This window comes from Nicotiana tomentosiformis, chromosome 6 (assembly GCF_000390325.3).
Source record: "Nicotiana tomentosiformis chromosome 6, ASM39032v3, whole genome shotgun sequence".
NCBI classification, from domain to species: Eukaryota; Viridiplantae; Streptophyta; class Magnoliopsida; order Solanales; family Solanaceae; genus Nicotiana; species Nicotiana tomentosiformis.
In genome coordinates this window covers 21,110,613-21,137,647 of record NC_090817.1, presented here as the reverse complement: position 1 = coordinate 21,137,647, position 27,035 = coordinate 21,110,613, and positions in this window count along the sequence as shown.

Sequence of the window (27,035 nt, the reverse complement as noted above, 5' to 3'; positions counted from 1 at the left end):
GCCTCTAGGCAACACCAATACTGGGGTTGTAGTCAAAGCTATCTTGAGCTTCTGAAATCTCTCTTCACACTCATTCGACCACCTGAACGGTGCACCTTTCTGGGTCAATTTAGTCAAAGGTGATGCAATAGACGAGAAACCTCCACAAAGTGACAATAATAACCAGCCAAGCCGAGAAAACTCTGAATCTTAGTAGCTGAAGATGGCCTGGGCCAACTTTGAACTGCCTCTATCTTCTTCGAATCTACTTTAATCCCTTCATTGGACACTATGTGTCCCACGAATGCCACCGAACTTAGCGAGAACTCACACTTAGAGAATTTGGCATAAAGTCTCTCATCTTTCAGCCTCTGTAATACAATACTCAAGTGTCGTGCATGCTCCTCCTGGATACATGAGTACACCAGGATATCATCAATAAATACTACGACAAATAAATCAAGATATGGCTGAAATACACAATTCATCAAGTGCATAAATGTCGCTGGGGCGTTGGTCAGCCCAAAAGACATCATAAGAAATTCATAGTGGCCAAAACGAGTCCTGAATGTCGTCTTTAGAATATCCGAATCCCGAATTTTTAACTGGTGATACCCTGATCTCAAATCAAATTTGGAGAATACCCTCGCTCCCTGAAGTTGGTCAAATAAATCATCAATACGCGGCAAAGGATATTTATTCTTGATTGTAACTTTGTTCAATTGTCTGTAATCAATGCACATTCGCATAGTACCATCTTTCTTTTTCACAAAAACCACTGGTGTGCCCCAAGGTGACACACTAGGCCTAACAAACCCCTTATCAAGGAGCTCCTGAAGTTGCTACTCAATTTTTTCAACTCAGTGGGTGCCATACGATACGGAGGAATAGAAATAGGCTGAGTGCCCGACACCAAGTCAATACCAAAATTGATACCCGTGTCGGGTGGCATACCCGGCAGGTCTGTAGAAAATACATCCGGAAAGTCTCGCACTACCGGTACTAAATCAATAGTAGGGGTATCTGCATCAACATTTCTCACAAAGGCCAAGTATGACAAACACCCCTTCCTAACCATACGTTGGGCCTTAAAATAAGAAATTACCCTGCTGGGAACATAATCTAGAGAACCTCTCCATTCAACCTTTGGCAACCCCGGCATCGCCAATGTCATAGTTTTTGCATGACAGTCCAGAATAGCATAACATGGAGACACCCAATCCATACCCAGGATTACATCAAAATCCACCATACTGAGCAATAAGAGATCAACTCTAGTCTCCAGTACCCCAATAGTTACCACACACAAACAATAAACATGGTCCACAATAATAGTATCGCCCACCGACGTAGATACACGAAGTGGTAAAACTAAGGACTCACGGGGCACATCCAGATAATGAGCAAAATATGATGAAACATACAAATAAGTGGAACCAGGGTCAAATAATATAGAAGCCTCACTATGGCACACAGATACAATACCTATGATCACTACATCTGAGGCAACAACATCTGGTCTGGCAGGAAAAACATAGAATCGGGCTTGACCGCCACCTGATCGGCCTCCCCCTCTTGGGCCACCCCTAGCTGACTGACCCCCACCCCGAGCTGGCTGTGCGGGTGGTGTAACTACTGGTGCTGGTGCCGTCGGTCGATAACTCTACTGTGAAGCCCCACTCAACAACCTAGGACAATCTCTCTTGAAATGACCCAATTCTCCGCACTCGAAACAAACCATCCTCTGACAGAACTGCTACTCCTGATAACCCGAGGAATTACCTGTAGAAGCCTGAGCGGACGAGGCATGATGAGAACTTTGCGCTGGTAGTGCACTGAATGAAGACTGGCCTAAGTGAGCACTGTAAGAAATGTGGCTAGCTGATGGACCACAATGAGTTGGATGAATCGTCTGAGCGGGCCTATAAGAGCGACCCCTGTTGTGGTAGGACTGTCCCCCAGAAGGTATCCCACCAAAACCGCCCGAACCTCGAGGCCTTTTGGTCTCCTTGTCACTATGCTCCTGGCTACAGACCACCTCTATCTGCCGAGCAATGTCAACTACCTCATCAAAAGTATCACCAGATACCCTCTCCCTAGTCATAAGTAACCGCAGCTGATATATGAGGCCATCAATGAACCTCCTAATCCTCTCCCTATCAGTGGTAACCAACCAAACTGTGTGTCGAGCCAACTCATAAAATCTCATCTCGTACTACATCACAGACATGCCATCCTGACGTAACTGCTCAAACTTCCTGCACAGCTCCTCTCTACGAGACTGCGGCACAAACTTCTCCAAAAAGAAAGTGGAGACTCCTGCCATGTAAGTGGTACTGCACCGATCGGCCTACGCCTCTCATAAGCCTCCCACCAACTGAAGGCAGCCCCAGAAAACTGAAAAGTAATGAATGAGACCCCACTAGTCTCCAGAATACCCGCGGTACGAAGCATCCACTGGCACTTATCCAGAAAACCCTGAGCATCTTCTGACTCAGCATCGCTAAATGATGGAGGTCGAAGCCTCCCAATCTCTCAAGTCTCCTCTGCTCATCATCTTCCATAACAGGGACTACCGGGGCCTGAGCAACTACAGCCAGTTGAGCTAGTAATGCCCCCGGTATCTGAAGTCCCTGTACTACCTGATCAGGAATACATGCAATAGGGGTATGAGTACCTCCCTTAACCTTCCAACTAACAGGTGCAGACTGAGCCAAAACCACCTGAGCAAGGTGAGTGCAAACTGTCAATATCTATGCTAGTGCCTCCTGAAGGCCTAGAATCACAATAGGTGCCGCTGGTGCCTGAGCTGGTCCTGCCGGCTTAACTATATCAGGAATTTGCTCCTGAGCTGGAGCAACTGGTGGTGCCACAGGTGCTACTCCAACTCTTGTACGAGCTGAACCTTGACCTCTACCTCGGCCTCGGCCTCTCGCGGGCCTAACTAGTGGCATTGGGGGCTGACCGTCCGATCCGGTACTACGTGTTCTCACTATTTGTGAGAGAAAACAACAACATAATTTTAGTTTTCCGGAATCAACTAGTTCGCACGATAAAATGCAAGAAAGAGAAATTTTCCTAAGGGTTCAACAATCTCTAGAAGATAAGTACAGACATCTCCGTACCGATCCGTAAGACTCTAGTAAACCTGCTCATGACTCGTGAGACATATGTAACCTAGGCTATGATACCAACTTGTCACGACCCAAAACCTAACCCATCATGATGGCACCTATCTCAATACTAGGCAAGCCGCCAATCTCAATAAACCACATATCTTTTAAATTTGAAAATATAATGATTAAATTCAGCGGAAGAAAACTCACAAGTACAAATATAAATACTCCCAAAACCTGGTGTCACTAAGTATATGATTATCTAATATGAATACAAGTCTGGAAAATACGGTCTATAATAGTCTGAGATCAAATATAGTAAACAAGGAGATAGGGAAGGAGAGGCAAGGTCTGCAAAATACGACAGCTACCTCTGAATCTCCGAAAAAAATCAACTGTGCAAAATAATCAACACCCCTATGTCCGGGAACACCTGGATCTGCACACGAATTGCGGGGTGTAGTATGAGTACAACTAACTCAGCAAGTAACAATAATAAATAAGGAACTGAAGATAATGACGAGCTACATAGTTATAGTTCATTTTCAGTAATTCTAGCAAAGACTAGACATGCTTTCAAATCCGGCAGTTTAAGTCAAATCAGTTTTATACAATTCAGGTTAAGGTAATCCGGATATAAAATATTTAAGAAATTTCACAACAATGACAGAGAGCAACTAAGTGCAATAACAAATGAAAAGCAAGTACATCCTCTCAGGGCAACAATCATTCAACCTATCACAATAGCTCAATCACTCGGCTCTCCACCCTCAGTACTCACACTCAATAGGTACCTGCGCTCACTGGGGGTGTACAGACTCCGAAGGGGCTCCTACAGCCCAAGCGTCATAATCCGCACGGACAACTCCGCAAACTGACCGTACAATTGAAGCTCCAAAATAAGGGTCACTTGTTTAGGTCTGCGGTGATTATGCTTCCCGCATACCTGTTCTGCGGTCGCATGATGCACCGCAAATTTCCCCAAATCTTGCCTCACATCTGCTTCACTCTGCGGCCATTATGCGGTCCGCAGAGTGATTCTGTGACAGCATAGTGTGCCGCAGAAATGTCCTCTTCTGCCGAAAAGTTTTCTTTACTCCTCGGTGCATTGTTCAACCCAAAAAGTCTTTATCGCCGCGAGAAATTTCTACAACCTTTGTACTAATCAATCTACCTCGGCATCACAAAACTTTTTCTGACTTAAGTTTTAAATCTTGGAACTAAGTGTTCCAAATCATTCCAAAACCTCACCGGACCCGAACAAATTATTCCGGCAAGTCAAATAACAACCGTAAATCACAATTTGAGCAGTAAATGGGGAAACGGGATTGTAATACTCAAAACGATCGACCAAGTCATTACAATTTTGTATTCCAGACATATGTTGTATTACTATTGCACTCTTTAGTAGACGCTCATGCACTTGTGATGCCAGGTTTTGGGATCTTCTAGAAATCTTTTGTGGTTTTGCTTACCATTTACACATTTTATTATCTATTCTATTTAAATTGTAAGTTTTCATGATTTTAATGCGTTGATTTATTTATCTAATAAAATTCACGATTTTGAAAATAATAAAATGCATAATTAGGTTGGTAGTTCACTGTTGGCTTGCCTAACGATAATGTTGGGTGCCATCACGGCCTATAGTGGGTTTTGGGTCGTGACAGATTGCCTCTTATAATGAATGTTTGGTAAACAGATTTTAACTCTTAATGCCATTGGTTTATAGTTATTTTGTTCAATAACTGGGTTTATTTATTAATTTTATGCTTTTTCTAAGAATACTGCTAAATTTTAATAGATTCTGTATTTTTGTATAGTAGTTGTAGACATAATTATAGTTATGATGTAAAGAAATTATTCTATGAGAGTATTAGTGTATCGTTGCTTGAAATTTTCTTTAATTGTAAAGCTAAACGTTTGATACCTTACATTTAGAGTAACATATGTTCACATAATATGGTAAAAGAAAATAATAGAAAACATATATTATAGAGTACCAATATGGAGATCAAGTATTAATAACTTTAAACAAAAAATGTGCCACAAATATTTTTATTTGTAAGTAGTAGAATTTTGGACCAAAAAACAAAACAAAAAAACTGTAGTTGAATTGTTTTTAGTAAATAATTTTCCTACAACTTTAATACAATCCAGCTATAACTAAACATTTTCACTACAATTTAACTACTAAAAAGGATAACTAATTCTTTTTGGTCCCGACTCTTGTTCTCTCCCTCATAGTTGGTGCACCTTTTCTTCTTGCTAATATCCCAGTCATCTCACTTTACTAATTTAACCAAGCTCATGCTTTTTCCAAGCATAATCCCAAAGAAGCGCTCTATAGCATCTACGGTGTTGATCAATATCAGAAAGGTCTTCCTTTGAAATTGAGAGTTGTCCAATGCTGACATATTCTGCAAATGCCGTCACGTATTGTCACGCCCCGAACCTAGGAGCGAGACAAGCACCCCGTGCCTCACCTAACCTGGCGTACCAAATTGCGACTAAGGGACTCTGAACACATAATGTCATACTTTGGCCATGGGGCCACCTTGCAAGACAATTTGCAAAGCAAAATATAAAACTGAATGGAAACTAGCACTAACTAAATATCAATATAAAGCTAGGCCGACAAGGCCGTCATAGCTACTACAGCTGACAAACCACCAATTTATACAAACCCAACATACTGCACTAACCAACAGGATATGCCTACAAGCCTCTACTGATAGATGTACTGTGATCGGAACAGGGCCCCGACCTACCCATAACATATATATAGATATACATAAGATGTACACAAAACTCTAGTCCTGGCAACTCCGAAAGACGTGGAGCTTACCGATCAGGCGGAACTCGGAAGTGCATTGGCGATCCTACCCGAGTGGTGCCCACGGATGATGTACAGATTACAGAGGACTTGTCATACGAGGAAATTCCAGTTGCCATCCTAGACCGACAAATCCGCAATCTACGAAATAAGGAGGTAGCTTCCGTAAAGGTTTTATGGAGGAGCAAGAATGTAGAAGAGATGACGTGGGAATCGGAGGAAGAAATGAAGTCTAAATACCCCCACCTATTTCAAAATGAAGATATGGTTCGAGATGGGACGCTACAACATAGCTCTATGTAGGCTAGCAGGTCATCAGGTAAGCTTTTATTTTTCACTTTCAATATTTATGATTTACGGTCGGTGAGGCAAATTGCTGCTATTTATAAAGATTGGCCATGTGTGGCATGCATAGTATGTTTCTGGCTACGTGCAGGTTGGTTTTAACCTAGTGTACGAAGGATACTCTGGAAAAAGTTTCCAAAGTCTCCAAGAGTAAACATTCGAGGACGAATGTTCCCAAGGGGGAGTGATGTTACACCCTATATTTTCGTATGTAAAAATGCGTCGTAAGCAAACTAATGTAGGACAAAAAAATGAGATAATATTTAAAAGTATATAAAGTAAGTTAATCATGTTACCTCTGAGGTTACAAATATTGAAGATCATGAACAACAAGTACAAAGAGGGTTGGACAGTTCAGAAGCTAAAGCAATTAAATAAAACAATGTTTCATCGAAAGTCGACAAGTTGGGAATGTTATAACATGTACCTTTGGGGTGAGACTAGGGTGATTAACATGATAAAGAGATTATGTTATGATTTATATTAGTCGTATTACATCCGTGTGTTATGTTTTTAAGTCAAGCGAGTTGTGGAACAAAAGTCGATGAAAGTCATCACAAGTTACATTCATAAGTTTTACTGAAACTTTGGGTCAAATGTAACTGCAATTTTCTCCCAATATACTTAGAGTTATGGTGTGTTCCACCCATCAAATTAAAGATCTATGAGTCTATTTTCCAACGCATTAAACCATTTGTCAATACGACATCGGAGTAGAGAGATATGTGCATTTTTGCGATACTGCGCAAGCTGCTAGGTGACAAGTAGGTGTGTCACCTACTTGCTTAAATGAAAGCCCAAAAATGGGCCATTTCGGGTCGTCCAAAGAGGCCTTTTAAGGGCCTATTTTCTTCATATATTAGACTTAAAATAGAGCATAATAACCAGACATAAGCTCTGCAAAGAATCCTCCCAAAAATTTCCCACAAACCCTAATTGATTTTCTCTCCCTTTCAAGTTCCAATTGGAGGTAAAACTTAGAGTTTGAAGAACCAAGATAGGAGCTGAGTTATCCAACAAATAAGGTGAGTTTACTGCTCTCTTTCATCCATTTTTTCTTCTGTAAATTCATGGTAAGTTGTTCTATACTTGTAAGAACTCACGGGATGGTGATCGGAAGCCGTGAGTTCGAGTTATTCACTTGTAGCGGACTGTTTTGTGGACTGTTTTGTGTTGCTGTTGGGCTGCGTGTTTTATTACTATTTTGTGGAGTTTTGGAGGAGGAAGGGGGTTTATAAACACCATATAAATGTAGGGTGGTTGGCTGGTCGTTCGTCATAACATTTTCGGGTCGTTTGACACTACTACGGTGGTCGTTTTGTGTACGAAGAGATTGGGGTGTGTTGGGCTGTTTTGTAGTATTTGATGGTGTATATAGGGCTGGAAAATGATGTATATATGTTGTTATTGTTCTGTCCTTGTATTGTTGGTGTTATCTTGAAGTTGGAGGAAGGGCATATTATAGGGGAGATGCTGCCCGTTTTAATACAAAATAGGTTTGTCGTTCGTTGTGCGATAGTTGTACCTTTCGTAACTTAACGATAGTATTATTATCATTCTTGTAGATTAAGGTGCGAAGAGGTGAGTTCAACTTGGTAATTGAAAAGATTGTGATAAGGTATGTTAAGGCTAAGCCTTCCTTCATTTTGGCATGATCTCGTAGCTACATGTGTTAGTAATGAGACAAAAAGAGAAGTTCATATTCATGAATTTATTCACACTATTCTAGTCTCATAAGTTACAATATTATTCCTTATCGAGACTCTATATTCAATTTTAGTATTGTCTTCTTCCAGTCAAGAGAGCAGCAAGCCTATATATACAGTATTACAGTATTTTCATTACCATCGAGCTATAATCGATGGGCAGGCCCCTATTGGGCAACCTCTGATCAGATGGAAAGTTATATACCGAGCCTACTGTGGCCGAGCGCCTATGAGCGAGCCCAGCATGGTCGAGATACATAGCCTAGTATGGCCGAGCGCCTATAAGCGAGCCTACTATGGCAGAGCAGTTATATATACCGAGCCTTATAAGGCCGTACAATTATTTTACTTACTATATTGAAGGAGTTGAGTCAGTATCAGCAGGTAAGTATATCTCCAGATCATCTTTGACTCCCAGTTAATTTCAGTTATCATATTATCAGTTCAGTTTCAGATTTCAGTTATTTTATTGCCTTACATACTCGGTACATTATTTCGTACTGACGTCCCTTTTTTGGGGGCGCTGCATTTCATGCGTGCAGGTTCAGACAGACAGACGGGTAGACCTCCTCAGTAGGTGTTTTCCGAGTTCCGCCTGATCGGTAAGCTCCACGTCTTTCGGAGTTGCCAGGACTAGAGTTTTGTGTACATCTTATGTATATCTGTATATATGTTATGGGTAGGTCGGGGCCCTGTTCCGATCACAGTACATCTATCAGTAGAGGCTTGTAGGCATATCCTGTTGGTTAGTGCAGTATGTTGGGTTTGTATAAATTGGTGGTTTGTCAGCTGTAGTAGCTATGACGGCCTTGTCGGCCTAGCTTTATATTGATATTTAGTTAGTGCTAGTTTCCATTCAGTTTTATATTTTGCTTCGCAAATTGTCTTGCAAGGTGGCCCCATGGCCAAAGTATGACATTATGTGTTCAGAGTCCCTTAGTCGCAATTTGGTACGCCAGGTTAGGTGAGGCACGGGGTGCTTGTCTCGCTCCTAGGTTCGGGGCGTGACACGTATACACCACAGTCACTGCGATAAATGTTAGAGGAAAGCTTTAGCATTCAATGTAAAATTCAATTGGTTAAATTGAAGGAAAAGCGGCACATACAGTGATCCCTCTTTTTGCTGGGGTATGTCACCAACCTACCGCTGAATGTCAAGAGGGTTAGTAATAACTTTTTCAATGTATGACTTTGTGTTCTTATAGTTGATGTTTGGACGCTTACCATAGAAGTCAGTGGATGACAAGTAGATGTGGATCATAATAGCTAACTTGTCGACAATATGTTCAACAAGTTTGTGATTACGCGAAGAGACCATAGAATCATAAACATATATAACCATATCGATAATGTCAAACACAACCAACAACCAATGAAATTTCTCAATAATTTTTATAGGCATAATCACAAAATCAGCTTTGTGCTATGCAATATTTGCAAGTAATCGGTACCCCAATATGTTTTCTAATACGACGTCTTGGGATTTGACAACAACAAGATTCCTATCAACAGGGGAATTACTGTACCTCTCATAAATTTATTCTATTCTAGTCTTGAACATATAGTCAGTGGTTGTAAACCTTGTTCTGTTTTTAGGAACATACTTTCCTCTCTTCCTCAAATAGTACAAAATAACATCAATGTGCTGCAAAACAAAATTACATAATTTCTCAATGCAACATACAATCTTTTAACAAAAAATCTACAGATATCTAAAATAACAGAATACTTCAGCTTATCATTAAATTTTGCCGGGTTATGAGTGTACCGTGTGTTCGGGATTTTCCCGGGATGTACCAACGTATAAAATCAGTCCTTTTTATCAACTTTTTCCACTCCAAGATCAAACCACGGGTTGATCTGGTAATCTTATACAGTATAAGGCGCCTTCTTCCTATTTAAAGGCATAACAAGTACATTAAAATTTAGCTGTAACTGAAAATCCATAAATTCTATGCACTCAATTATATGAAAAAAATGTAGAATCTAACTTCTTTAAAACCTTGTCGGTACCTAAATATAACCACTTATCGAATTCTTCCAACAAATTAGGATCAACATCATTACCAATAACCCCAGTAAATGGGTGCTTGATGTTGAAAGTTGGAGGAGGTCCAACAGAAGTGCTTCCACCAGAACTGAAATAAAGGAGAAAAGGGGATCTGGCATGCTTTCCAGGAACCCTTGTTCTTCCTTGCTGCACGGGGGTTGTTTCATTTTCATTAACCTCGCCGAACTTAATTATATGTAAGAAGTTCTCGGGCAACTCAAATTCATCAAGTGTTATTGCCCTTCTTCCAGACTTGGAATCATTGTCCGAGTCAACTACATTGATGAAGTCGACTAGTTCACCTACAAAGTTAAAAACAAAAAAATAACATTTTATGTTGCTTGCATCAGAAATGTTAGAAAAACTATAAATTATATGAAAGTTATTTTTTTTTCCTACAATTATATTATAATAATTAATACCACTAAAATCTTCATTGCAATCCTCTCCTTGTTGGAAAACATTTGATTCTTGAATTGGAGATTGTAAATGCATAGTCTCCTTCACCTCATTGAAATGCTCTCCTTGTATGGTAATATTTGCATCATAATTTGGAGAGTGCACTTGCATAGTTTCCTTCTCTGTGATAACGAATGTGTACAATGAAACAAAATTGTAGATCATTAGTAATAAACATAAAGAAAATATAGATAAATTGTAGTTAATTTGTTGAAATGTTGTCATGTAGCTGAAATATAATATGTATTGTTAATTATGTAGAAAAAATATACTAAATCATACCAGCAGTTTCTTTCTTGAATGCCTCTTGAAATTGGGAAGATAAGTCAACACCTACCGGACATGATATAGGAACGTTCTCCTCTATTTGAATGTCAGACATGTGTCTTCTATCTAAAAAAATAATTGAAAGTATAATGTAGATTATCGGTTGATAATTTAGTAATATGTTTAACCTATGTAAGACATGTCATCAAATTGTGTTACAATTGATCAAATACCTATTTTACTGTTGCTGCCTAACACTTGTTTAGCACTACTGCCATGATAGTGTTGTGTGTTCTTTTCTTTGTAATGCTCATCATTTTTTCTAGAACTACTACTAAACTAAAAGCAGAATTTCTGAGGCTATATACTTTATGAATATTAATATAAACATAAACAAGGTAAAAATATTTTTCAAAATGACTATATTTTGAATGAAACCTTAGCATCGATGTTAATATCATGTTGACTTTTTATTGCCTATAACACTGCCTTGATGGAATCATTGAATAGCTCTCGAATGCTACCTAGTTGTACAAAACCCTAGAGAACCAAAAAAGCTTAAAATATATCTGACAATAAGAGACTTACAGATATATAAAATAGTTTGAAAATCAATAATTAGGTATACCTCTTTCTTGAACAATCCAAGGTCTGAACCGACCTAAGGATAAAAATAAAAAGAGTTAAAGAAATATTTAGCATAACATAAATTACAGAAATCAGCTAGGAATATCATAAGTTGTTACCTTATCAACATATTTTCTTAAATTTTTTAGTTGTTTCAGAATAGCTTTCTTGTCTTCTATTTCCATTGAGTGCTTATTGCCAGATGAAGATGGAGCATTTTTCGGATGCTCGACCTGCGTTTCAGCTTCTTCAAACATATATTCAACCTTGTCTGGCAAAGTCATTCCAGAAAGCTCTTCTGGGGCTTCAATCATGTTGGTGAACTGTGTGAAATAGAAATATGAGGGAGTTAATCATCATATGTATATAATTTGTATATAAATTATAGTTATATTGTCTGCACCATAAATATGTAGAATTGTTGTGTTAAGTATGTCAATACTTTGAGATATACAAAAGTGAAAACAATTACCTAGATCCATGATGGTTTGATCATCCTCTCTTCCAATGCAGAAATCCATATCTTGTCCTTTGTTATTGTCCAGTTAAGGATACGGAGAATCGAATTACCAACCCTTGTAGCTATATTTGTGTTGACTATAGAGCAACACTCATATAACTAGATTTTCATAACGAGTGGAAAATCTCGAAGGAGATAAAAATGCACAGAAGGGTTCAACTTATGCCAAACAGACTGAAGCAAATGTGTATAAGCTTCAATACCCTATGCGAAATTCGCATGCTGTCCTAAGTCAACCAAATAGAAGCTAAAGTAGTCTATAAAACCATTATCTTTCTCAGAAGGACAGAGGAAGAACTTTATCAGATAAAGAATACACAGATGTAACGACCCGACCTGTTATTTTGAGATTTATAGCTCAGTTCTACCATTTTTTGCTCCTTTTGTGCTCTATAACTATTATATGACTTACCGGGTTAGTTGGTTCGGGCCCGAAAAATTTCATAGTGAATTGAGACACTTAATCTCATAATTGAAAGCTTAAGTTGGAAAAGTTGATCGGATATTGACTTATGTGTAAATGACCTCAGATTTGAATTTTGATGGTTCTGTTAGCTCCGTTAGGTGATTTTGGACGTAGGAGTGTGTCTGTATTGTAATTTAGAGGTCCGTAGTAGAATTAGGCTAGCAATGGCGAAAGTTAGAATTTTGAAAAGTTTGACCAGGAGTGGACTTTTTGTTATCGGGGTTGGATTTTGATCCCGGAAGTTGGAGTAGGTCAGTGGTGTCATTTGCGACTTGTGTGCAAAATTTGGAGTCAATCGCACGTGATTTGATAGGTTTCAGCGTCGAGTGTTGAGTTTGGAAGTTTCAAAGTTCATTAGGCTTGAATCTATGTGCGATTTGTGGTTTTTGATGTTGTTTGAGGTGATTTGATGGTTTGACTAAGTGTGTATCATGTTTAGGACTTGTTGGTATGTTTGGTAGAGGTTACTGGGGCCTCGGGGTGATTTCGGATGGTTAACGGACTTGGAAGTTAAGTTGAGAAGTTAACGTTTGAAGGTTGCTGGTGTAATCGCACTTGCGGATAGGGAACCGCAGGTGCGAGCTCACAGATGTGGAGAGGGCAGATCAGATGCAGAGCTATAGCCCCGTTCCCCCATTTTCTGCTCCTTTTGTGCTATATAACTGTTATATGACTTACCGGGTTAGTTGGTTCGGGCCCGGAGAAAATTCAGAGTAAATTGAGACACTTAATCTCATAATTGAAAGCTTAAGTTGGAAAAGTTGACCGGATGTTGATTTATATGTAAATGGCCTCGAATTTGAATTTTGATGATTCTGTTAGCTTTGTTAGGTGATTATGGACTTAGGAGCGCATCCAGATTATGATTTGGAGGTCCATAGTAGAATTAGGCTTCAAATGGAGAAAGTTGAAATTTTGGAAAGTTTGACTGGGAGTGGATTTTTTGATATTGGGGTTGGATTCCGATTCCGGAAGTTGGAGTAAGTCTGTGGTGTCATTTGTGACTTGTGTATAAAATTTGGAGTCAATCGTACGTGATTTGATAGGTTTCATCGTCAGGTGTTGAGTTTGGAAGTTTCAAAGTTCATTAGGCTTGAATCTATGTGCGATTTTTGGCTTTTGATGTTGATTGAGGTGATTTGATGGTTCGACTAAGTTCGTATCGTGTTTTAGGACTGGTTGGTATATTTGTTCGAGGTCCCGGGGGCCTCGGGGTGATTTCGGGTGGTTAACAGACTTGGAAGTTAAGTTGAGAAGTTGCTAAAGTTTGAAGGCTGCTGGTGTAATCGCAGGTGCGATCTCACAGATGTGGAGAGGGCAGCGCAGATGCAGAGTTGTAGCCCTATTCCCCCATTTTCTGCTTCTTTTGTGCTCTATGACTGTTATATGACTTACCGGTTAGTTGGTTCGGGCCCGGAGAGATTTCAGAGTGAATTGAGACACTTAGTCTCATAATTGAAAGCTCAAGTTGGAAAAGTTGATCGGATGTTGACTTATGTGTAAATGACCTCGGATTTGAATGTTGGTGGTTCCGTTAGGTGATTTTGGACTTAGGAGCGCGTCCGGATTGTGATTTGGAGGTCCGTAGTAGAATTAGGCTTGAAATAGCGAAATTTGAAATTTTGGAAAGTTTGATCGGGAGTGAAAATTTTGATATCGGGGTTTGATTCCGATTCCGGAAGTTGGAGTATGTCTGTGGTGTTATTTGTGACTTGTGTGAAAAATTTTGAGTCAATCGCTCGTGATTTGGTAGGTTTCATCATCGGGTGTTGAGTTTGGAAGTTTCAAAGTTCATTAGGCTTGAATCTATGTGCGATTTGTATTTTTGATATTGTTTGAGGTGATTTGATGGTTCGACTAAGTTCGTATCGTGTATTAGGACTTGTTGTTATGTTTGGTTGAGGTCCCGGGGGCCTCGGGGTGATTTCGTGTGGTTAACGGACTTGGAAGTTAAGTTGAGAAGTTGCTAAAGTTTGAAGGTTGTTGGTGTAATTGCACCTGCGGATGAGGAACTGCAGGTGCGAGATCGCAGATGTGGAGAGGGCAGTGCAGATGCAGAGTTGTAGCCCTGTTCCCCTATTTTCTGCATCTTTTGTGCTCTATAACTATTATATGACTTACTGGTTAGTTGGTTCGGGCCCGGAGAGATTTCAGAGTGAATTGAGACACTTAGTCTCATAATTGAAAGCTTAAATTGGAAAAGTTGACCGGATCTTGATTTATGTGTAAATTGCCTCGAATTTGAATTTTGATGGTTCCGTTAGCTCCGTTAGGTGATTATGGACTTAGAAGCGCATCCAGATTATGATTTGGAGGTCCGTAGTAGAATTAGGCTAGAAATGGCGAAAGTTAAAATTTTGGAAAGTTTGACTAGGAGTGGATTTTTTGATATTGGGGTTGGATTCCGATTCCGAAAGTTGGAATAAGTCTGTAGTGTCATTTGCGACTTGTGTACAAAATTTGGAGTCAATCGTACGTGATTTGATAGGTTTCATCATCGGGTGTTGAGTTTGGAAGTTTCAAAGTTTATTAGGCTTGAATCTATGTGCGATTTTTTGGCTTTTGATGTTGTTTGAGGTGATTTGATGGTTCGACTAAGTTCGTATCGTGTTTTAGGACTTGTTGGTATGTTTGGTTGAGGTCCCAGGGGCCTCGGGGTGATTTCGGGTGGTTAACGGACTTGGAAGTTAAGTTGAGAGGATGCTAAAGTTTGAAGGTTGCTGGTGTAATCGCACCTGCGGATGAGGAACCGCAGGTGCGATCTCACAGATGTGGAGAGGGCAGCGCAGATGCAGATTGTAGCCCCGTTCCCTTATTTTCTGCTTCTTTTGTGCTCTATAACTGTTATATGACTTACCGGTTAGTTGGTTCGGGCCCGGAGAGATTTCGGAGTGAATTGAGACATTTAGTCTCATAATTGAAAACTTAAGTTGGAAAAGTTGATCATATGTTGACTTATGTGTAAATGACCTTGAATTTGAATTTTGGTGGTTCTGTTAGCTCCGTTAGGTGATTTTGGACTTAGGAGCGCGTCTGGATTGTGATTTGGAGGTCCGTAGTAGAATTAGGCTTGAAATGGTGAAATTTGGAATTTCGAAAAGTTTGATCGGGAGTGGAATATTTGATATCGGGGTTAGATTCTGATTGCGGAAGTTGGAGTAGGTTCGTGGTGTCATTTGTGACTTGTGTGAAAAACTTTGAGTTAATCACACGTGATTTGATAGGTTTCAGCATCGGGTGTTGAGTTTGGAAGTTTCAAAGTTCATTAGGCTTGAATCTATGTGCGATTTGTATTTTTGATATTGTTTGAGGTGATTTGATGGTTCGACTAAGTTCGTATCATGTATTAGGACTTGTTAGTATGTTTGGTTGAGGTCCCGGGGTGATTTCAGGTGGTTAACGGACTTGGAAGTTAAGTTGAGAAGTTGCTAAAGTTTGAAGGTTGTTGGTGTAATCGCACCTGCGGATAAGGAACTGCAGGTGCGAGATCGCAGATGTGGAGAGGGCAGTGCAGATGCAGAGTTGTAGCCCTGTTCCCCCATTTGCTGCATCTTTTGTGCTCTATAACTATTATATGACTTACTGGTTAGTTAGTTCGGGCCCGGAGAGATTTCAAAGTGAATTGAGACACTTAGTCTCATAATTGAAAGTTTAAGTTGGAAAAGTTGACCGGATATTGACTTATGTGTAAATGGCATCGAATTTGAATTTTGATGGTTACGTTAGCTCCGTTAGGTGATTATGGACTTAGGAGCGCATCCAGATTATGATTTGGAGGTCCGTAGTAGAATTAGGCTTGAAATGACGAAAGTTGAAATTTTGGAAAGTTTGACTAGGAGTGGATGTTTTGATATTGGGGTTGGATTCCAATTCCGGAAGTTGGAGTAGGCCTGTGGTGTCATTTGCGACTTGTGTACAAAATTTGGAGTCAATCGTACGTGATTTGATAGCTTTCATCATCGGGTGTTGAGTTTGGAAGTTTCAAAGTTCATTAGGCTTGAATCTATGTGCGATTTTTGGCTTTTGATGTTGTTTGAGGTGATTTGATGGTTCGAATAAGTGCGTATCGTGTTTAGGACTTTTTGGTATGTTTGGTTGAGGTCCCTGGGGCCTCGGGGTTATTTCGGATGGTTAACGGACTTGGAAGTTAAGTTGAAAAGTTAAAGTTTGAAGGCTGCTGGTGTAATCGCACCTGCGGATAGGGAACCGCATGTATGAGCTCGCAGATGTGGAGAGAGCAGATCAGATGCAGAGTTGTAGCCATGTTCCCCCATTTGCTGCTCCTTTTGTGCTATATAACTGTTATATGACTTACCGGGTTAGTTGGATCGGGCCCGGAGAGATTTCAGAGTGAATTGAGACACTTAGTCTCATAATTGAAAGCTTAAATTGGAAAAGTTGACCGGATCTTGATTTATGTGTAAATTGCCTCGAATTTGAATTTTGATGGTTCCGTTAGCTCCGTTAGGTGATTATGGACTTAGAAGCGCATCCAGATTATGATTTGGAGGTCCGTAGTAGAATTAGGCTAGAAATGACGAAAGTTGAAATTTTGGAAAGTTTGACTAGGAGTAAATTTTTTGATATTGGGGTTGGATTCCAATTCCGGAAGTTGGAGTAAGTCTGTGGTGTCATTTGCGACTTGTGTACAAAATTTGGAGTCAATCGTACGTGATTTGATAGCTTTCATCATCGGGTGTTGAGTTTGGAAGTTTCAAAGTTCATTAGGCTTGAATCTATGTGCGATATTTGGCTTTTGATGTTGTTTGAGGTGATTTGATGGTTCGACTAAGTTCGTATCGTGTTTTAGGACTTGTTGGTATGTTTGGTTGAGGTCCCGGGGGCCTTGGGGTGATTTCGGGTGGTTAACGGACTAGGAAGTTAAGTTGAGAAGTTGCTAAAGTTTGAAGGCTGCTGGTGTAATGGCACCTGCGGATGAGGAACCGCAGGTACGATCTCACAGATGTGGAGAGGGCAGTGTAGATGCAGAGTTGTAGCCCCGTTCCCCCATTTTCTGCTCCTTTTTGTGCTCTATAACTGTTATATGACTTACCGGTTAGTTGGTTCGGGCCCGGAGAGATTTCAGAGTGAATTGAGACACTTAGTCTCATAATTGAAAGCTTAAGTTGGAAAAGTTGATCGGATGTTGACTTATGTGTAAATGACCTCGGATTTGAATTTTGATGCTTCCGTTAGCTCCGTTAGGTGATTTGGAGGTCCGTAGTAGAATTAGGCTTGAAAAGGCGAAATTTGGAATTTTGGAAAGTTTGACTAGGAGTGGTCTTTTTGATATCGGGGCTCGATTCCGATTCCGGATGTTGGAGTAGGTCTGCGGTGTCATTTGCGACTTGTGTGCAAAATTTGGAGTCAATCGCACGTGATTTGATAGGTTTTAGCATCGGGTGTTGAGTTTGGAAGTTGCAAAGTTCATTAGGCTTGAATCTATGTGCGATTTGTGTCTTTGATGTTGTTTGAGGTGATTTGATGGTTCGACTAAGTTCGTATCGTGTTTTAGGACTTGTTGGTATGTTTGGTTGAGGTCCCGGGGGCCTCGGGGTGATTTCAGTTGGTTAACGAACTTGGAAATTAAGTTGAGAAGTTGCTAAAGGTTGAAGGTTGTTGGTGTAATCGCACCTGCGAATAGGGAACCGCAGGTGCGAGCTCACATATGTGGAGAGGGCAGCGCAGATGCAGAGTTGTAGCCCCGTTCCCCCATTTTATGCTCCTTTCGTGCTCTATAGTTGTTATATGACTTACCAGGATAGTTGGTTGGGCCCGGAGAGATTTCAGAGTGAATTAAGACACTTAGTCTCATAATTAAAACCTTAAGTTGGAAAAGTTGACCGGATGTTGACCTATGTGTAAATGACCTCAAATTTGAATTTTGATGGTTCTGTTAGCTCCGTTAGGTGATTTTGGACTTAGGAGCGCGTCCAGATTGTGATTTGGAGGTCCGTAGTAGAATTAGGCTTGAAATGGCAAAATTTAGAATTTTGGAAAGTTTGACTAGGAGTGGACCTTTTGATATCGGGTTTGATTCCGATTCCGGAAGTTGTAGTAGGTCCGTGGTGTCATTTGCGACTTGTGTGCAAAATTTGGAGTCAATCGCACGTGATTTGATAGGTTTCAGCATCGGGTGTTAAGTTTGGAAGTTTCAAACTACATTAGGCTTGAATCTATGTGTGATTTATTTTTTTGATGTTGTTTGAAGTGATTTGATGGTTCAACTAAGTTCGTATCGTGTTTTAGGGCTTGTTGGTATGTTTGGTTGAGGTCCCAGGGTCTCGGAGTGATTTCGGGTGGTTAACGGACTTGGAAGTTAAGTTGAAAAGTTGCTAAAGTTTGAAGGTTGCTAGTGTATTCGCACCTGCGGATGGGGAACCGCATGTGCGAGCTCGCAGATGTGGAGAGAGCAGCGCAGATGCAGAGTTTGAGGTGAGGCAGCAGATGGTCGTAGGTGCGATGGTTTTGCACACACGTGTGTGACCGCAGATGCGGTAGTAGGATCGCAGAAGCGGAAGTGGGCTGTGGATTGGGCTTCACCGAAGCGGACATTTCCTCGCAGAAGGGAGTCCACAGGAGCGGGATTTTGGTCTGCAGGAGCATAACCCTTCGTAGAAGCGGGTGACTTGGATGCACCCGCGAAGCCACGGATGCGGGTAAGAGGTTGCAGGTGCGGAAAGCCTGGGCAGAAACTATATAAGCGAGGGTTCCGAGATTTTCACCATTTCTAACGTTTTGAGCTCGGTGTTTTGGGAGGATTTTCAAGGGGTTTCTTGAGGTAAGTTCCTTGTGTTCATCTTTCTTCAATAATTATGTTTCCCCACTGATTTTCCACCTAGTTTGTATATGTTTTAGGTGTAATTTGGGGGTTTGAGGCTAGGGATTTTGAGAGTGGATTTTGGGGATTTGAATGACCAATTGGTGTCGGATTTTGATGAATTTTGTATGACTAGACTCGTGAGTGAATAGGATTTCGGATTTTGTGATTTTTTGGATTTCGAGATGTGTGCCCGGGGGCCGGTTTGGAGCCAATTTTGGATTTTGAGTTATAACTTAGTAATTTCTTGTAGAATTGATTCCTTTAGCCCGTACTGATTGTATTGTACTATTTGTGGCTAGATTCGGGTCATTTGGAGGCCGATTTGCGAGGCAAAGGAGTATTGGAGTAGGGATTTGCTCGAATTGAGGTAAGTAACACTTCTAAACTTGGTTCTGAGGGTTCGAAACCCCGAATTTATGTGTTATGTGATTGGTATTGAGGTGACGCACATGCCAAGTGACGGGCGTGCGGGCGTGCACCGTGAGAATTGTGACCTAGTCGATTCAATGGCACTCTCTAGTGGTTCTATATTTTTTATATCCGTGTTTTCATCATGTGATAAAGTAATTGAGTTGTCACTCATGTTAGATATCATGTTTAGGCTTTACATAGGTAATATTAGGACCCATAGTGGTCGTTTCTTACTGTTATTTTACTAATTTCATTGATATTTCGTACTCAGTCATATTCATTCATTTCATATCATATCTCAGTCTGTGTTGTTATTTTTTGATACATCATATCATTGTTTTCGTTCTAGTATCATGACACTGTGAGCCAGTGAGAGAGAGAATGGAGAGATTGATGACTGAGGGAGGACGAGGGCCTGATTATGAGTGACATATGTGGGATCAGGTTGCACGCCGCAACGGTTATACTGATTATGATAGGGCTTGGGCTGAAGGAGCCCCTCCGGAGTCTACACACACTCCTAGTGAGTGCGATTGAGTATAATGAGGGATGTATTTTCCCTGGACATGGATCTTGTCCGAAGCATTATATACCTGGAGATGGATCTTCTCCACAGGCTGGATTGGCCCTACTCAGTAATGTATATATTCTGGGATGGATCTTCCCTGGGCCATATGGTCCATATATAGTACTGAGTGATTGCCCATTTGAGAATGTGAGCACATGAGGCTGTCAGCATGGTGTGTTATATACAGCATGTGCATTGTCATGTAGAAGTAGAGGAGTTATAATCTTCATATCATTCATATTTGATCCATTTTACTGTTTTGAGATATCTATCGAACTTGAAAGCATGTCTACGTTTTTGCACTGTTACTTCTATATTGAACTGTGCCAGTTGAGTTCGTCACTACTTTCAGTCCAAAGTTTGGACTTGTTAGTTATTGAGTTGGTTGTACTCATGCTACACCCTGCATCTCGTGTGCAGATCCAGGTGCTTCCTGTTACGGCATCTATTGAGTGAGGAGTCGAGATCTCGGAGACTATCGAGGTAGCTGCATGGCGTTCGTAGGCCTTGACTCTCCTTCATTATCTTTATTTGTATTTCAGTTCTTATTCCTCAGACATTGTAGTAGGTTGTATCCTGGTATAGATGCTCATGTACACGGTAACACCACGGTTTTGGGAGAGATTTGTATTGCGTTGTGATTTTATTTCGGTTTTTAAAGGGGTTTTTCTTAAATATTAACTGATTCCATTTAATTTTCAAAGCTTTTATTTGGTTGACCTGATTGAGTAGTTGGCTTGCCTAGTTCCACAATAGGCTTCATCACGACGGTAGGTTTTGGGTCTTGACAATAGCTTGATTGCGTCTTCATCATTCACCCAACTACGAGTGGTTACATTTTATTTCAGGTACAACTTCTCAACTTTTTACTTGTTCGGAAAATAACTCATTGTTTTACTGTCGGAAAATAACCAAAGTCGGTTACTTCTGCAAAGCATTTGAGGCTATTAGTAAGAGCAAACTCCCTCAACCCAAAGTTCAGCCTCTCACCCTTCATCTATGTTGTGAAAATATAGACCCGGATGTGTTCAATTCTTACTTCTCAGAAGATGAATTGCCTGAATTTGGATACATAGTTTGGGCATGTGAAGAAAGTACCCAAAACATGTCTTCTTAAAATTTTGTATCCCATTTCAGACAATAATACCTTAATTTGGGCAGGAACAACATAGTCGGAAAATGTTTGAAACCTAGTGATTCCATAATTAACATCATGTGGTGCAAAAAATGTCTGATTCTGCACCAAATAACAATAAAAGTTAATATAACATGTTTAAAGACCAAAAAAAAAAAATTCTACTACACTTTATCTACAGCCAGAAAGATAGTAATACATTGCAGACAAATAAATTATAAAATTAATAAACAAATACAACAACTAAACTACAGTGAAGCTACAAATGAACTCACAATTTTATGTTTAGAGCAAGAAACAAGAAAGTAACCTACATTTAAAAAGTTGGGGAAAAACTAACAACTGGACATAATATATACAATTTGTTTACAGGAAATGAAATTAACATCTACAAATAAAGCAAAATTAACCAATAAAACTAACTAAATCATGTAATACATACCCTAACAAAATTATTTCAAATAATATACAACAAATCTACAATTTCCAAAAATATGTAGAAAAATTGATAAACAACAAGAAATATACACAATGTAGGCAAAATTTCAATAATTATAGAACAAAAAAAATTAGGTATCAGGATGGGGATGGAAACAACTTTTTAACTAAAAATAAAAAACAAAAATTGTAAGTACTATAATTTTACCTTCTGTAATGACTGTTGGGGTATGTTTTTAGGAGATATTTTAACCTTCTTCCTATTTGAAGGTTTGCCAGTAGGAGAAACTTCGATTTTTTTTTTGCAGGTTTTAGAATAACTTCTTCTTCAATGAAATCATCATCACGGGCGATTTCTTTGCCCTTTCGTTTTACTGATTTAGCAGATGTCGAAGTTTCAGCAGCATTCCTTTGATGCTTGAGTTTTGTTCGCGCCTCTGCCCTAGCTTCACAAAGAGAAAGCTTGGACTTTATATCTGGTGATGCATGTATGGATTTCACCATTTATTTTGGGTGAATCCTGTGAGAAAGTACCCAAATCAAAAGTAGCAAAAATAATTTCGTAGGGATTTTGAGAGAGAAATCAGAAAATTTGAGAGTGATATTGTAAAAGATTTTTGAATAAAAATAGAAGAAAGCGTTAATGGAGGGAGAGAATATCAGAATCGTGAGGTGTGTGGGCAGAGAAATGTGGGGGGAGTGGGTTATGTACGTTAGCGTAATTAAAGGAGTTAATTAATATCTCATTTAATTCCTAAAATATATATAAATGGTAATTGTATATGCCCAGGTAATTAAATTGAAACTTGAGTAGGAAGGGTAATAAGATTTCATATAGTGTATAGGAAGGTAATAATCCCTTTGACATTTTAGTTTCGTCACAAATAAAGTTACAGTGTAGTGAATTCTAATTTTAGTAACCTCCTGATTATGGTTATTCAGTTAAATTTTCTCAGATTATTTTAGTTATGTGAGAGTAAAAAATGATACTAGTGTATGGGCCAAAAACTATTTTTGATATGGGCAAACACGTTAGTATTATTATAGCTTCATCGACCGCCACGTGCTATCAGTAAGGTCCCCACAAAGATAGGCATCGGGGCAAAGGGGTCTCGAAGAGATGGAAAATGTAGTTGAAGAGTCAGGAAATATCAAGGCTGCGAAGTCACCGTAGTTCAAGGTCGAGGTCGAGCACCTTAGACAGAGTTATAACAACTAGTTTTAAGATAAGACATAAACTAGAATATTCCACTGGATATTCTCTGCATATGTACTATTAGGGTTTCTAAGAACATGTTCCCTATACATACAAAAAGACATAATGATAGGGAACATGAGGTATTCACTTGTAAAATACATCTTCACTTTATATAGAGAATCTGGTCTTATTACAAGCATACAAAAATAATATTTTTACTAAGATTCTTGTCCACACTTTTTCACTGGATCCGAGAATAGCTCGAATATTCAAAGGCTTATCAATCAATCATCATTGTCAGAAAGATCTTCCACTGATTTCATCCTTTCTCGGGTGACACATACGTTTTATTTATATAAATGTCATTTATTGCTATTAATCACTAATTAATGCTATATTTCTTCTTTTTAGGTCCTTGAATATTGTCATTATTGTGCACCATCATAACCTTCGAAATACATATATGTGTTATTTTTCATAGTACCGAGAATTTCATCTTTAGGATATTATTATTAACCAAGATTAACCCTTATTTGTATAAATCTAATTAGTTGAACCAAAATTTAAATTTTGGTCAAACAATTTGGCGGTGGGGAGTTGTTAGTTAAATTAGTTTCTTTTAGATATGCAGCTAACATGATTCGCTAACCTCACAAACCCCAAGATCTTTCTTTGCATGGCAGGTAACCAAGGAAAGAGGACAATAGTAATGGGTGATCTCCCTAGCAACCTCATGAGAGGTCCACTGCCCACTGCCTAGGTAAAGACGTGACGCCCACTGCCTCCCCTAGGCGTGAGAGGTCGCCTCCTCCCCATTGTAGCATAACAAAACCCAACGGAAAAGGGGCTTCCACGTCCACAGAAGAAGGGAAGCCACCAGATGTAAACAAACTCCTCAAAGCATGGATGATCGATACACTAGTGAGCGTGCTCAATAATCCCCCTCCATGCACGACTACAGAAAACGCAAGAGCTTGCACAATACAATGAGCAGATGAACAGAGCAACCGACCAAACCCTCTGACACTAGGTATAACTCATAATGGTACTAACAGTACAGGTGATAGCCCCCTCGCCGTTGTTTTAAAAAGCATGGAAGAAATGAAGAATGAAAATAAAGCACTCAGATGTCAAATGAAAGAACACTAAGAATGAGTCAACAAGATACCGGGCACCCTTAAGATATTGCCAAAGAGGGACACAGAAAGGTTCGTAGAGAAGCCGTACATCGATGAAGTGGCCCCACATGCTATACCAAAGACCTTCAAAATGCCGCCCTGCCTCAGAATATACGACGGAATGACCGACCCCAAAGATCATGTGACCCATTACGTCATAGTTGTGAATGGCAACAACCTCACTAAGGAACAAGTGTCCTCTATTTTGCTGGAGAAATTTGGCGAAACCCTCATAGCTACCAATCCGCTCCATAGAAACTTTTGAGGAAATGGCTGATAAGTTTGTAACGGCACATACCGGAGCCAAGAAGGCCGAAACAAGGGTAAACGATATATTCGCCATCAAGTAGTCCTTGGGTTAGGATTAAGGGACTTCCTCACTCGATTCAAAAGGGTAAGGATAACTCTACCGAACATATCCGAGGGGATGGCGGTCGCGGCCTTTCAAAATGGATTGAGTAGAGACGGTTCGAGAGAACCTAGAACAATGTTGAGCTAATGGATGAAATATCCTCCAACCACTTAGGACATGATCCATTATCCTTAATGTGTTAAAGCCCGAGCAGATGAGGACGACCTCAATGGAACGACCCATCGGCTCGTCTCGGTACAAGCCGAGTCCAGAAGAGAACGAAGAGACAACATCAAGAGAGATCACCTAGTCTCACGACCCAACAGAGAACGACACCAGCCATTCGTTAGGGCCCATGCCCCATCTTCCCACAGCTAGGAGGACGGCGCACCTAGGCCGAGAACAGGGACTCATCGGAATGAAAAAGTTATGCCCCAATTATTATCTGCTCACATGTTTTGCGTATCCCCTACAGAAATAGTCTATGCTCTAGAGAATCTCAGAATGAAGGTAAAGTGGCCGCAAAATATGAGGTCTGATCCGAGCACCAGAAAATCTGACGCCCTCTATGAGTTCCACCAAGAACGAGGGCACAAAATAGAAGATTGCATCGCCCTCAGGCAAGAAGTTGTGAACATGTTGCGGTAGGGACACCTCAAAGAGCTGCTAAGCGACAAGGGGAGAAATAACTTCGCTAGAGGATGCGAACACCAAGGTCCGCTGAAGCCTCCATCACCAGCTCGTACTATCAATATGATCATCAGTGGTAGCGACGACACTCTATCAACGACGTTAAATTCACCACCACTCACAAGCTCAAGCGATCTATCACCTGTGAATGGTACAATGGACTCAAAAAAAGTATCATCTTCGACGAGTCAGATGTCGACGGTTTGACTTTCCCTAAAAATAATGCCCTTGTCATTACTTTATGCATTTTAGATACTAATGTCAAACGTATCATTGTGGATAATGGAAGTGGAGCGTGCATTATCCATCCCCGAGGCCTTACCCAAATGAGACTCGAGGACAAGATAGTGTCGCGCTGTATCATGCTATTCGGCTTTAATAATGCAATTGAGACAATGTCGGGAGAAGTTACACTCCCCGTCTTGGTTGGCAGCATGACACTGGAGACGACATTCCACATCATGGACTAGTCCACCGCGTACAATGCCATAGTGGGACGACTATGGTTACACCTCATGAAAGCCATTCCCTCCAGCCTATACCAAGTAATCAAATTCCCATCACCTTGGGGAATATTCAGCTTACGCGGAGAATAGCGTATATCCCGAGAATGCTACTGCATTGCCTTGGACAGCACGATAACCCAACAGAAAAAGACAAGCAAAAAGAGGAATAACAGCCAACAGGGATGAGGTCGACTCAAGAAAAGACTAGGGACGTGATCATGGATCCCGAAATGGTCAAAGCTATGGACTCGACCATAGAAGACCCCGACCCCGTTCAATTAGACCTTAATGATTATGGCAAAAAAGCCTACATCGGCTACAAACTCTGAATAACTAATGCAGATTTGTTTGCCTTCATCCATGCAGATATGTAGGGCATCCATAGGGAGATCGCCACACACAAATTGAACGTCGAACCGTTCTACCCCCAGTAAGGCAGGTCAGACGTAAATTCAATCCCGCCATCAACGATGCCATCCACAAGTAGGTGGAGAAACTATTAGAAAATGGCTCCATCAGGGAATAAAAGTACCCCAAATGGATCGCCAACGTAGTGATGGCCAAAACGAAAAATGAGAAATGGTGGATGTGCATGGATTTCACGGACTTGAACAAAGCATGCCCGAAGGATTCGTTAACATTATCTCATATCGACCAACTCATCGATGCAACAGCTATACACGAGTTGCTGGGTTTCTTGGACGCATACTTAGGCTATAACCAAATGCTTATGGATGAAGAGGACAAAGAGAAAACCATGTTCATCACCCACCAAGGAACATATTGTTACAGGGTCATTCCATTTGGGTTGAAGAACGTAGGAGCTACATATCAAAGATTGGTCATGAGGATGTTCAAAGACCAGCTCAACAAGACCATGAAAGTATATATAGACGACATGCCGGTCAAGTCCGTAAAGTTAGAGGACTATATCAACCATTTAAAAGAAGCTTTCGACATACTAAGACGGTACGGAATAAAACTAAACCCGGAGAAATGTGCATTTGGCGTGTCCTCTGGAAAGTTCTTGGGATTTCTAGTATCTCAACGGGGAATCGAGGTCAACCCAGACCTAATCAAAGCTATCAAAGGGATACCTAAACTCTTGACTACCAAGAAGCACGTTCAAACGTTGACTCGTAGAATCACCACCCTATCAAGATTCATCTCGCAATCGTCTGATAGATGTCATAATTTTTTTGTCGTGCTCAAAAAGGATAACAACCTCGAATGGATACTCGAGTGTGTGCAAGCTCTGCGAGAACTAAAGGCATATTTTTCATCACCACCTCTCCTTTAAAAGCTCGAACCCGAGGAACACCTCCTCGTCTATCTGGGCATCTCCAAAGTAGCAGTAAGTGCAGT